Raw genomic sequence first — 13912 nt, 5'->3', positions numbered from 1 at the left:
AAGAAGGGAATTTTGTTTACTTACCGTAAATTCCTTTTCTTCTAGCTCCTATTGGGAGACCCAGCACCCGCCCCTGTTCCCTTCGGGCTGTTTGTTCTTTTGTGTACACATGTTGTTCATGTTGAATTGTTCTTTTGGTTCATGGTTTCAGTTCTCCGAACATCCTTCGGATTGAATTTACCTTAGACCAATTTATAAGTTTCCTCCTTCCTGCTTTGGCACCAAAACTGATGGGCCCGTGATGCACGGGAGGGTGTATAGGCAGAGGGGAGGGGTTACACTTTTTAAAGTGTAATACTTTGTGTGGCCTCCGGAGGCAGAAGCTATACACCCGATTGTCTGGGTCTCCCAATAGGAGCTAGAAGAAAAGGAATTTACGGTAAGTAAACAAAATTCCCTTCTTTCTCCTGGTAGTGGCTGCATTTTCAGTAGGGTGTTTGGCAAGGTGACAGTTTCCCTCTAAAGCCGCACTCTAGCTGTTTCTTTTATGGTGCTTTCTTCAGCGCTCTATTGGGAGACCCAGACGATTGGGGTATAGCTACTGCCCTCCGGAGGCCACACAAAGCACTACACTAAAAAGTGCAAGGCCCCTCCCCTTCTGGCTATACCCCCCCGTGGTATCACGGGTTCTCCAGTTTTCAAGCTTTGTGCGAAGGAGGTCAGACATCCACGCATGGCTCCACAGATTTTAGTCAGCAGTAGCTGCTGACTATTTCGGATGGAAGAAAAGAGGGCCCATATAGGGCCCCCAGCATGCTCCCTTCTCACCCGTGGATGGTGTTGTAAGTTTGAGGTACCTATTGCTGGTACAGGGGCTGGAGCCCCACATGCTGTTTTCCTTCCACATCCCCTTGTAGGGCTCTGTGGAAGTGGGATCCTGCCGGCCTCTAAGCTCTGACGCCGGGCTCCATCCACAGACCCATAGCACCTGATGGATACGGAGCAGGAGTACAATCAGGGACATGGCCCTGCATCATACAGGTACTCTGTGTCCCCGGCAGGCACAGACACACTCCGGGCTGGCTGGGTGTTGTAGTGCGCCGGGGACCGTAACGATTGAGTTGGTGTTCCTGCAGTTTACTGGGGGACTTTTGTGTTGTGGGAACGCAGCGCCGACCCCCACTGGACCGGCGGCGCTGCTGTGACTTGTAGTGCGCCGGGGACACGCCGACCGCGCTTTTACGGCGGCGGCGTTTATAAATCCAGTCCCCGGCTTTTGCGGCCTAGCTCCGCTTCGTTCCCGCCCCCACCCTGTCAATCAGGGTAGGGGAGAGACGCTGTTTCGCAGCAGCGACGAGGGCTGGAGCCTGATTTACATGCTCCAGCCCTCTCACTAGGCACAGAGGGAAGCAGGCTTCCCGCTCTTAGTCAGGTACGCCCAGGGCCCGCCCCCCCTCCTCTCCCAGGACGCCGGCAGCCATTACATGCAGTCTGGCTGGAGGAAGGACGCAAGGCTCTGGGAGACCTGGACTAGGGGGCTTTTGGCGACCACACACCCGCTCTTAAGCGGGCGGTAAGCGGCATTTCAGCTGGCCCCTCTAGTGCCTCAGTGTGTATTGGTGTACTGTGTCACCAGATATATATATTTATTTATTTCTTGCACTGTGAGGTCGCTTCCTGGCTGGATACCCCAGATCGCTCTGAGGAGGCAGCAACATGTCATCCACAAAACGCAAGGCTGCCAAGGCTAGGGCTGTGTACACTGCGTGTGCTGCATGTGGGGCTGCTCTACCAGCAGGTTCCAAAGACCCCCATTGTGTGCAATGCTCAGATCCGGTGCTGCTTCGCCAGCCGGAGTCCGGAGGGGTAGTGACCCAGGCTGAGACGCTTGTAAGTCCTGCCCCGGTGTCAGGGACAGACTTTGCAGTTTTTGCTGATGGAATGTCTGTGACTATGGCAAAAATCCTTGAAACTTTGCAATCCATGACTGGGGCTCAGTCTATGGACACGGCGAGGTCTCTGTCCTCTAATCCCCCTCAGTTGGAATTAATCCAGACTGCAAGGGGGTCCCCGGCTTCCCAGGCTGAGTATTATGACTCAGATGATAGCCCCAGCCACCCTAAGCGAGCTCGCTGGGAAAGACCCTCAACGTCATCACACTGCTCAGGGTCTCAGCGCAATCAGTCGCCCTGTGATGCGTCTGAAGAGAGTGATCAGGAGTCTTATCCTGGAACCCCTCTCAATCTGGATACCCCGGATGGGGACGCCATGGTAAACGAGCTTATCTCAGCCATCAATAGACTGTTGGATATTTCTCCCCCAGCTCCTTCTGCAGAGGAGGCAGCTGCAGAGCAGGAGAAGTTTCGTTTCCTCTATCCCAAGCGTAAATTGAGTGCTTTCTTGGATCACTCTGACTTCAGAGAGTCAATCCAGAAACACGACGCTCATCCAGAAAGGCGTTTCTCTAAACGTTCTAAGGATACACGTTTTCCTTTCCCCCCTGATGTGGTCAAGCGCTGGACCCAGTGTCCAAAAGTAGACCCCCCGATTTCCAAACTTGCAGCTAGATCCATAGTTGCAGTGGAGGATGGCGCTTCACTTAAGGATGCCAATGACAGACAGATGGACCTTTGGTTAAAATCTGTCTATGAAGCTATCGGCGCGTCGTTTGCTCCAGCATTCGCAGCCGTATGGGCACTCCAAGCTATTTCAGCTGGTTTAGCAAAAGTGGATGCTATCATACATCCAGCGGTGCCGCAAGTGGCGTCCCTTACCTCGCAGATGTCTGCGTTTGCGTCTTACGCTATCAATGCGTTCCTAGAATCTACCAGCCGCACCTCAATGGCGTCCGCCAATTCGGTAGTTTTGCGCAGAGCCTTGTGGTTAAAGGACTGGAAAGCAGATGCTGGTTCCAAAAAATGTTTAACCAGCTTGCCTTTATCTAGAGATAGACTGTTTGGCGAGCCATTGGCTGACATCATTAAACAGTCCAAGGTTAAAGACTCTTCCTTACCCCAGCCCAGATCAAGCAAACCTCAGCAGAAAAAATGGCAGCAGAGGTTTCAGTCCTTTCGAGGTTCGGGCAAGACACAATTCTCCTCGTCCAAAGGGACTCAGAGGACGCAAAGAGTCTCAGATTCCTGGCGGGCTCACGCACGCCCCAAGAAAGCAAATGGAGGAACCGCTTCCAAAGCGGCTACCTCATGACTTCCAGCCCCCCCCCTCCGCATCTCCGGTCGGGGGCAGGCTCTCCCGCTTTTCCGACATTTGGATGTCACAGGTCAAAGACCGGTGGATGACAAACATTTTGTCTCGCGGGTACAGAATCGAGTTCAGTTCTCGTCCTCCAGCTCGGTTCTTCAGAACCTCCCCACATCCAGACCGAGCAGATGCCCTGCTGCAGGCGGTGGACTCCCTAAGAGCGGAAGGAGTAGTGGTTCCTGTACCGCCTCAGGAACAAGGGCGAGGGTTTTACTCCAATCTCTTTGTGGTTCCAAAAAAGGACGGCTCGTTCCGTCCTGTTCTGGATCTAAAGCTGCTCAACAAACATGTGCACGCCAGACGGTTCCGGATGGAAACCCTCCGCTCTGTCGTTGCCTCAATGTCTCAAGGAGACTTCCTTGCCTCAATAGACATCAAAGATGCTTATCTCCACGTGCCAATTGCTACAGAACATCAACGTTTTCTACGTTTTGTGATAGGAAACGACCATCTTCAGTTCGTAGCTCTGCCATTCGGTCTGGCGACAGCCCCCCGGGTCTTCACCAAGGTCATGGCGGCGGTGGTAGCAGTCTTGCACTCTCAGGGACACTCGGTGATCCCTTACCTAGACGATCTACTTGTCAAGGCACCCTCTCAAGAGGCATGCCAACTCAGTCTACATGCTACGCTGGAGACTCTACAGACGTTCGGATGGATCATCAACTTTCCAAAGTCGAATCTGTCACCGTCACAGTCGCTAACGTATCTTGGCATGGAGTTTCATACTCGAGCAGCGAGAGTGAAGCTTCCGCTGAACAAGCAGCGGTCCCTACAGACAGGGGTGCAATCCCTCCTTCAAGGCCAGTCGCACCCCTTACGGCGCCTCATGCACTTCCTCGGGAAGATGGTGGCAGCCATGGAAGCAGTTCCCTTTGCGCAGTTTCATCTGCGCCCACTTCAATGGGACATTCTCCGCCAATGGGACGGGAAGTCAACGTCCCTGGACAGGAAAGTCTCTCTTTCCCAGACGGCCAAGGACTCTCTACAATGGTGGCTCCTTCCCACCTCATTGTCTCAGGGAAGATCCTTCCTGCCCCCATCCTGGGCAGTGGTCACGACAGATGCGAGTCTGTCAGGGTGGGGAGCAGTGTTTCTCCACCACAGGGCCCAGGGGACGTGGACTCCGCAGGAGTCCACCCTTCAGATCAATGTTCTGGAAATCAGGGCAGTGTATCTTGCCCTACTGGCCTTCCAACAGTGGCTGGAAGGAAAGCAGATCCGAATCCAGTCGGACAACTCCACAGCGGTGGCATACATCAACCACCAAGGAGGGACGCGCAGTCGGCAAGCATTCCAAGAAGTCCGGCGCATTCTAATGTGGGTGGAGGACACAGCATCCACCATATCCGCGGTTCACATCCCAGGCGTAGAAAATTGGGAAGCAGACTTCCTCAGTCGCCAGGGCATGGACGCAGGGGAGTGGTCCCTTCACCCGGACGTGTTTCAGGAAATCTGTCGCCGATGGGGAGTGCCGGACGTCGACCTAATGGCGTCCCGGCACAACAACAAGGTCCCGGCATTCATGGCGAGGTCGCGCGATCAAAGAGCTCTGGCGGCAGACGCATTAGTTCAAGATTGGTCGCAGTTCCGGCTCCCATACGTCTTCCCACCTCTGGCACTCTTGCCCAGAGTGTTACGCAAGATCAGATCCGATTGCAGCCGCGTCATACTCGTCGCCCCAGACTGGCCGAGGAGATCGTGGTATCCGGATCTGTGGCATCTCACGGTCGGTCGACCGTGGTCACTGCCAGACCGACCAGACTTACTGTCCCAAGGGCCGTTTTTCCATCAGAATTCTGCGGCCCTGAACCTGACTGTGTGGCCATTGAGTCCTGGATCCTAGCGTCCGCAGGATTATCTCAAGGAGTCGTAGCCACAATGAGACAAGCTAGGAAGTCAACGTCTGCTAAGATCTACCACAGAACGTGGAAGATTTTCTTATCCTGGTGCTCTGCACAGAGAGTATCCCCTTGGCCATTTGCATTGCCCACCTTTCTTTCCTTCCTGCAATCGGGGTTGGAAAAGGGCTTGTCGCTCAGCTCCCTTAAAGGGCAAGTCTCGGCACTATCTGTGTTTTTTCAGAAGCGTCTAGCACGTCTTCCTAAGTTGCGCACGTTTCTACAGGGGGTCTGTCATATTGTGCCCCCGTACAAGCGGCCGTTAGATCCATGGGATCTGAACAGAGTACTAGTTGCTCTGCAAAAGCCGCCCTTCGAGCCTCTAAAGGAGGTTTCCTTTTCTCGCCTGTCACAGAAAGTGGCGTTTCTTGTTGCGATCACATCGCTTAGGCGAGTGTCTGAGCTGGCAGCTCTGTCATCCAAGGCTCCCTTCCTGGTGTTCCACCAGGACAAGGTAGTGCTGCGCCCCATTCCGGAGTTTCTCCCTAAGGTCGTATCCTCGTTTCATCTTAATCAGGATATATCCTTGCCTTCCTTTTGTCCTCAGCCGGTTCACCGGTATGAGAAAGACTTACGTTTGCTAGATCTGGTGAGAGCACTCAGAATCTATATTTCTCGCACAGCGCCTATCCGCCGTTCAGATGCACTTTTTGTCCTTGTCGCTGGCCAGCGCAAGGGGTCGCAGGCTTCTAAAGCCACCCTGGCTCGATGGATCAAAGAACCAATTCTGGAAGCCTACCGTTCTGCTGGGCTTCCGGTTCCTTCAGGGCTGAAAGCCCACTCAACCAGAGCTGTGGGTGCGTCCTGGGCTTTGCGACACCAGGCTTCGGCTCAACAGGTGTGCCAGGCAGCTACCTGGTCGAGTCTGCACACTTTCACCAAACATTATCAGGTGCATACCTATGCTTCGGCGGATGCCAGCTTAGGTAGAAGAGTCCTGCAGGCGGCAGTGACATCCCCGTAGGGGAGGGCTGTTTTGCAGCTCTAACATGAGGTATCTCTTTACCCACCCAGGGACAGCTTTTGGACGTCCCAATCGTCTGGGTCTCCCAATAGAGCGCTGAAGAAGGGAATTTTGTTACTTACCGTAAATTCCTTTTCTTCTAGCTCTTATTGGGAGACCCAGCACCCGCCCTGTTGTCCTTCGGGATTTTTTTGTTGTTTGCGGGTACACATGTTGTTCATGTTGAACGGTTTTTCAGTTCTCCGACGTTATTCGGAGTTAATTTGTTTAAACCAGTTATTGGCTTCCTCCTTCTTGCTTTGGCACTAAAACTGGAGAACCCGTGATACCACGGGGGGGTATAGCCAGAAGGGGAGGGGCCTTGCACTTTTTAGTGTAGTGCTTTGTGTGGCCTCCGGAGGGCAGTAGCTATACCCCAATCGTCTGGGTCTCCCAATAAGAGCTAGAAGAAAAGGAATTTACGGTAAGTAACAAAATTCCCTTCTTTTTACCATTGCAGTGGTGCGTTAATTCCCCTACCCCCCCTGTCTTCTACTTCGTTAATTCCCCTACCCCCCTGTCTTCTACTTCCCTGCCACAGTGTTCTTTTGTTATAGCATCCAGTCAGTCTCCGGTGACTTGTGACCTGTCAGAAGTTCCTGTGTTTCATGGAGCGCGCCGGAGGTCTCTTTTCAGTGCAAGTCTATAAGAGCCTCAAGTGTATCGAGCACTTGAAACAACCTGTAGGAGGGCGCCACCTATGGGAACCAATAAACCCATAAATGAAATAAAGGCGGGATCACCTCGGCACACCCAATTATACATGTTTAAGAGAAGGGGCGAGAAGGTGTGCAAAAAGAGGGATACACCTAGATCACATACAAAAATAGGTCCTTATTAATTTTAAGACACAAAAACACACATTTAAAATCCTTTAAAACAGGCCAATAGCCACAATAAACATAATTTACCCTATAGGAGGCAAATTAACACCTCCTTCCCAAAAGGCAAAATAAATATATATAAAATCTATATAGGAGTGTTTTCCCCAAGGCATATGTTTTATACAACATATTTTTGTATGTAATATAGGTGTATCCCTCGTTTTGCACACCTTTTTGCCCCTTCTTAAACGTGTATCGAGCACTTGTGACGTAACGTCTGACTTCAGATGTTACGGGCACAAGTTGGCGCCACAGGATCGGAGTGATGCTGAATAAAGGTGGAGACACAGGAGGATGAGTATATGACTGAGCATGGACCTTAGATTTATAGCACCATTCTAGTTCTGGGGGGGACAAAACACTGGGGTAGTGCCTTAAGCCATGCCATAAAACAAAAAACACATTGGATATTCTCTTTAAAGGAGTTGTCCACTACTTTTACATTGATGGCCCATCCTTAGGATAGGTCATCAATGTCAGATCGGCTGGGGTTCACCAACCCGCACCCCTGCTGTTCTGAGCCGTTCTCAGTGCTGGCGGTGGCAGTCGTGGCCGGAAGGGCTCAGTTCCGGAGCTTTTCTGTCTTCTGATAGTGGCTGCGGCTGGGTACTGCACATCCACCTCCTATTGATTAGAATGGGAGGCGAATGTGCAGTACCCGGCCGTGGCCACTATCCTCCGGAGACTGAGTAGCTCCAAAACGAAATACTTCCTGCTGCCTGGAGAACAGCTTATCAGCGGGTGTTGGACCTCGGTCGATATGACATTGATGACCTATCCTAAGGATAGGTCATCAGTAGGGGACAATCTCATTAAACATTTACTAGTGTGCTTTTTAATTACATTTGGATGGGGTTTGCATCTTTTGATAGGTCATCTGCATGGATGAATTCTGCATTGCTTTGTGGTAGGCTATGCAGTCAGACACCATGCTATAGTAAACCACAAGTGTGCTTTACTATTTGGCGTTCCATTTTTATTGGCAGCGCTTCAGCACAATTGTGAACACTTGTAGTATTACGGGATTATTAATGCAGATATTTCTTCCTCTACCTCTATCTTCCTGAGAGTTTTTTTCATTTCTTCTAGGTTAATAAGAGGACTTGTTCTTGATCATGGGGCTCGTCATCCTGACATGAGGAAGAGAGTTGAGGACGCTTATATTCTCACCTGTAATGTGTCCCTGGAGTATGAGAAAACGTATGTATGTGTGCAATTAGATTTCCTAAATTTCAAGGATCTATTGAAAATTATATGTGTGGAAAAAAAATATATTGACAATTTAGGACAGCCTGGCCTCTGTTACCAGGGTTGTTTCACCTATTGACGTGTCTTTAGATTTCCTCTTAGAGGCAAAGGTATGGTCTGCCAGATAAGAGTCGTCATTGAGTTTCCCTTCATGGACAAGACTGAATTTAAATGGAAGATTTAAAAATGTTGTTCACTACTTTCACATTGATGTCCTAACCTCCAGACAGATCATTAATGTCTGATCAGCCGGGATCCGACACCCTGCACCCCCGTCAATCAGCTGTTCTCGGTGCAGGCGATTGGATATGCTCAGTCCCGAAGCTCCTGCAGCAAGGTACTACACATCTTCCTTTTATTTAAACCAAGAGGAGGCGGCTGGCTGTACAGTATCCAACCGCAGCCCCTATCAGAAGACAGAGCAACTTCAGAACTGAGCATTTCCTGCTACTGGCCCTGAGAACAGCTCATTGGTGAGTCTGACACCCAGTACCCCCACCGATCAGACATTGACCTATCTTAAAGATATACCATCAATGTTAAAGTAGTGGACAACCTCTTTAACTCCTTCACAATCGAGGATGTAATGGTACGTCCTAAATCATGAAGGGCTGATCACCACCGGCTGTTGTGGTGAGCCTGTGGTTATCCCCGCACATGTTTGCTGATTTGTACAGCTGACATGTGCCGCGTAGGTGAAATGCGATCCACTTACACCTGTTACCCCAATTAAGTTGCGCTGTTAAAAAGGTGACCCCACAATTTAAGTACCCACAGCAGGTAACGTGCATTTACCACCTCCATCGGAGGCACCGTGATGTGATAACGAGGAACTGATGGTTGCACAGTCATGTAATGACTCCTGTCGCTATCATGACTCACCTCCTGTTAGTCGGCAGAGAGCTGGCTGTAATGGAAGAGGAGCATTTCTGCTGATCTGAGCTGTGCAGCTCAGATCAGAAGAATGGAATGAGCGATCGGACTGCTAATTCTGTCACCTAAGGGGACTAGTAAAATAAATAAAAAGTTAAAATTTAAAAAAAAAAAATATCCTAAAAGTTCAAATCACCCCCCTTTTGCCTCATTGAAAATTAAAGGGTTAGAAAAAGTATACACACATTTAGTATCGCAGAGTTCAGAAACGCCCGATCTATCAACATATAAAATCAATTAATCTGATCAGTAAACGGCATGGCGGCAAAAACCCCCACCAATTTACGTTTTGTGGTTGGCGCAAATTTTGTGCAAAATGCAATAACAGGAGATCAAAACATAGCATCTGCGCAAAACTGGTACCATTAAAAACGTCAGCTCGAGAATTAAAAAAGCAGTCATTGAGCCCCATATTCTGAAAAATGACAACTCTACGGGTCACTGAAAATAATGCAAAACGTGTGCTACTTTTTTTAAACTTCTGAAATTTTTTTTAAACCTATACATGTTTGGTGTCTACGAACTCACACCAACCTGAGGCATCACACCAGCACATCAGTTTTACCATATAGTGAACACAGGGATTATAATATCGCAAGAACAATGTTTCCACACCTCTGTCTAGCACAACAGAATATAGAATGTCAATTTTATGTTTAAATTACAGGGAAAAGAGGGAAAGCAAGGATCCCCCCCCCCCCTCCCCCTATTGTACTTTCCCCAAAAAAGCAATAGTCAAAATGTATCAATAAAAAGTCAGCTCAAGGCGCAGTACTCGCACAGCTCCACCAATAGAAAAAGTTACAGGTGTCAGAAAATGGTAACAATTCTTTGCATAGAACAGAAGGAGCTGAGCAGATTGGAAATGCCCCCAAAACTACTACTGCACCGCCTACTGGACTCCTAAGCGTAGTCAGAGCACGAGTAGTTGTACTGAATGTTTTATCGCAAATGTATTTATCTGCTCAACTTCAGCTTTATCTAGACACAGGTCAGTCACAACAAGGGAGCTTTTCACCTGGGAAAAAGCAATTTATCTGCAGATATGGGTTAATCCCTGCAAGTAATTTAGTGTTATAATTATGCCTGCCCTACTGAAAGTGCAACTACTGGAGAAAATAATTTCTACTTTCAGTCATGGGGGCATGCATGGAGTGGCTACAAGCACCACTCATTATATGGTTAGTGGAGGTTGTAAGTACACCCCAGCACTTTGATAGCCCGCTATACACAGATGCTTCAAAGTGAAATGTCGCCGTACTTACAGCCAGCGCTCACAGTATTGAAAGCCAGCAGCTCCTGAGGAACAAATTACTTGCATTTTGTCCTATTAGTCGCACTTTTTCAGTAAGGCAGCATTTGTAACCCTGTTTACCTACAATTTCTTTGTCGCTCCATTGGGAGACCCAGACAATTGGGTGTATAGCTTCTGCCTCCGGAGGCCACACAAAGTATTACACTTTAAAAAGCGTAACCCCTCCCCTCTGCCTATACACCCTCCCGTGGATCACGGGCTCCTCAGTTTTATGTTTTGTGTGGAAGGAGGCACACATCCACTCATGCATTCTCATATTAGTTATGTCGGTTGGAAGAAAAGAGGGCCCCCACGGGGCCCCCGGCATGTTCCCTTCTCACCCCACTACGTCGGCGGTGTTGTTAAGGTTGAGGTACCCATTGCGGGTACAAAGGCCGGAGCCTCATGCCGTCTCCTTCACCATCCCTTAGCGGCTCTGGGAGAAGTGGGATCCTGATCGGTCATCCATTTACTGGGACCGTGCTCCCTCCGCAGCCCAAGTGGGAATCTGCCGGACCGGAGTCTATTCAACCTCAGGGACCGGGCCCTGCAACTCAAAGGTACTCTGTGTCCCCATTGGGGACTGTGCAGGGAGCGCACCTACTTCCCGGACGCTGCGGCAGCTGCTGAATTGAGAAGGCCGGCGGACTTCCGCGCCGACCGTGCCTGCTTGTCGGGCGCGGTCTCAAATTTAGTCCCCGGCTTCATCGCGGCCTAGTCGCAAAAATCCCGCCCCCGGGCCTGCCTGTCAGGGGTAAGGGCGGGACTGCCGACCTGACGTCGGATGTGAGGGCTGGAGCATCCTGCATGTTTCCTCCCCCCTCACTGATCACTGTGGGGACCCCAGATTCCCGCACTTTCCTGGCGCCGCCCACGGCTCCACTCCTCCTCTGAGAGCTCCGGCAGCCATTTTTTGGCATTCTGCCGGTGGAGGATTCTCAGTGAACAGCTCTGCAGCTCCGGGGGACCTAAGGCAGGGAATCTGGAGGACACACACTCCGCTTGTTAGCGGTCGGTAAGCCACACCGGTCACCAGGTGCTGGTCCCCCCTAGGGTGCCGGAATAGATACGTATTTATATATATATTTCTGTTCGGTCGGGCTGTATACCCTTTTTTGCCCATATACCCTCAGTGATCATTCTCCTAGGAGACAACAGCATGTCGTCCACAAGGAGCAAAGCTGTTAAGGCACAGGTTTTTTTTGCGGCCTGTACCTCTTGTGGGGCTATGTTACCTGCGGGTTCCACCTACCCTCACTGTGAGCAATGCTCGACCCCTGTTTCGCTTGCTCAGCCGGAGCCTCGGTCACTAGTGGGCCCCTCGGCTCATGTAGACCCCCCTGCTCCCCCTGTCCAGGCGGCAGGGACAGAGTTCGCCTCTTTTGCTGAGAAACTCTGAGTCACTTTCACAATCCATGGCTCAGTCTATGGACAAATGGTCTGCCAAGCTGCTAGAAGCTTTGCAGTCCAGACCGGTCCTTACACAGGCCCCGGCCCCTGTTGGATCGTCGCCTCCAGGCCCCTCTCGGTCCGCGCCGCAGCGCGCTCCCAGGTTGGGCCCTAGGTCTCACGTGGAGGACTCCTGCCCGGACCACAGTCCTAGACAGGCTAAGCGGGCTTGCTGGGAATCTTCCCCGACTTCTTCACGCTGCTCGGGTTCCCAGCTTGAGGACTCTCTGGAGGACGAGGCGGACGTCGCAGCTCAGGGCTCTGACCCTGACGTCGCCCTTAACCTTGATACACCTGAAGGGGACGCCTTAGTGAATGATCTTATCTCGTCCATCAACCAGGTGTTGGATCTCTCTCCCCCGCCTCCTACTGTAGAGGAGTCTGCGTCTCAGCAGGAGAAACACCAGTTTCGGTTCCCCAAACGTACACGTAGTGCGTTTTTCGATCACTCTAACTTCAGAGACGCTGTCCAGAAGCCCAGAGCGGTTCCGGACAAGCGCTTTACTAAGCGCCTCACTGACACGCGTTACCCCTTCCCCTCTGATGTCGTTAAGGGTTGGGCTCAATGTCCCAAGGTGAATCCTCCAGTCTTTAGATTGGCGGCTAGATCTGTGGTATCGGTTGCAGATGGCTCATCGCTAAAGGATGCCACTGACAGGCAGAGCTCCTGGTGAAGTCCATCTATGAGGCCACGGGCGCGTCTTTTGCCCCGGCCTTTGCAGCCGTGTGCGCACTCCAAGCTATCTCAGCTTGTCTGACTGAGATTAATGCTGTCACACGTAATTCTGCTCCGCAAGTTGCGTCTTTGACTTCTCAAGCGTCAGCTTTTTCTTCCTACGCCATGAACGCAGTCCTAGACTCTGCTAGCCGTACAGCTGTGGCATCCGCTAACTCTGTGGCAGTCCGCAGGGCCATGTGGCTGCGCGAATGGAAGGCAGACTCGGCCTCCAAGAGGTTCTTAACCGGTTTGCCCTTTTCTGGCGACCGCTTGTTTGGCGAACGATTGGATGAGATTATTAAAGAATCCAAGGGAAAGGACTCCTCCTTACCCCAAACCAAACCTAAGAGACCTCAGCAACGGAAAATACAATCGAGGTTTCGGTCCTTTCATCCCTCCGCCAAGCCCCAATCCTCTTCGTCCAGCAGGCCGGAGAAAGGCCAGAGGAACTCCTATGCGTGGCGGTCCAAGTCACGCCCCCAAAAGGCCGCAGGAGGCACTGCCTCCAAGGCGGCCTCCTCATGACTCTCGGCATCCCCTAGCCGCATCCTCGGTCGGTGGCAGGCTCTCCCGCTTTGGCGACGCCTGGTGGCCACATGTTCAAGACCGATGGGTGAGAGACATTCTGTCTCACGGTTACAGGATAGAGTTCAGCTCTCGTCCTGCGGCTCGTTTCTTCAGAACCTCTCCGCCCCCCGCTCAGGCCGACGCACTTTTTCAGGCAGTGGACGCTCTGAAGACAGAAGGAGTTGTGATCCCCGTTCCCCTTCAGGAACGTGGTCGCGGCTTTTACTCCAACTTGTTTGTGGTGCCAAAAAAGGACGGATCATTCCGTCCCGTTCTGGACCTCAAGCTACTCAACAGACATGTGAGAACCAGACGGTTTCGGATGGAATCTCTCCGCTCGGTCATCACCTCGATGTCACAAGGAGACTTCCTAGCATCGATCGACATCAAGGATGCTTATCTCCACGTGCCGATCGCACCCGAACATCAACGCTTCTTGCGTTTCGCCATCGGGGACGAACACCTTCAGTTCGTGTCATTGCCTTTTGGCCTGGCGACAGCCCCACGGGTTTTCACCAAAGTCATGGCATCCGTTGTGGCGGTCCTACACTCTCAGGGCCACTCGGTGATTCCCTACTTAGACGATCTCCTAGTCAAGGCCCCTTCTCGGGTGGCGTGTCAACACAGCCTTACCGTCGCTCTGGCGACTCTCCAGCAGTTCGGGTGGATCATCAACTTCCCGAAATCCAAGTTGACACCGACCCAATCACTGACTTA

The 13912-nt window shown here is 51.3% G+C and overlaps 1 protein-coding gene and 1 non-coding gene across 2 annotated transcripts in view; both read left to right on the top strand.

Moving 5' to 3' along the window:
- Window positions 1-13912, top strand: part of CCT6A (chaperonin containing TCP1 subunit 6A) — a 134243-nt gene that overhangs the window by 64140 nt on the left and 56191 nt on the right. The gene's annotated exons all lie outside the window — the stretch shown is intronic.
- LOC142292824 (small nucleolar RNA SNORA15) lies at window positions 7866-7997 on the top strand. The gene has a single exon (XR_012750843.1). It is a non-coding gene; the product is annotated as a small nucleolar RNA SNORA15 (small nucleolar RNA).

The sequence above is a fragment of the Anomaloglossus baeobatrachus genome, chromosome 2 (genome assembly GCF_048569485.1).
Source record: "Anomaloglossus baeobatrachus isolate aAnoBae1 chromosome 2, aAnoBae1.hap1, whole genome shotgun sequence".
NCBI lineage: Eukaryota > Metazoa > Chordata > Amphibia > Anura > Aromobatidae > Anomaloglossus > Anomaloglossus baeobatrachus.
The sequence above is the reverse complement of the archived record's forward strand: the minus strand, read 5'-3'. Positions and strand labels throughout refer to the sequence as shown.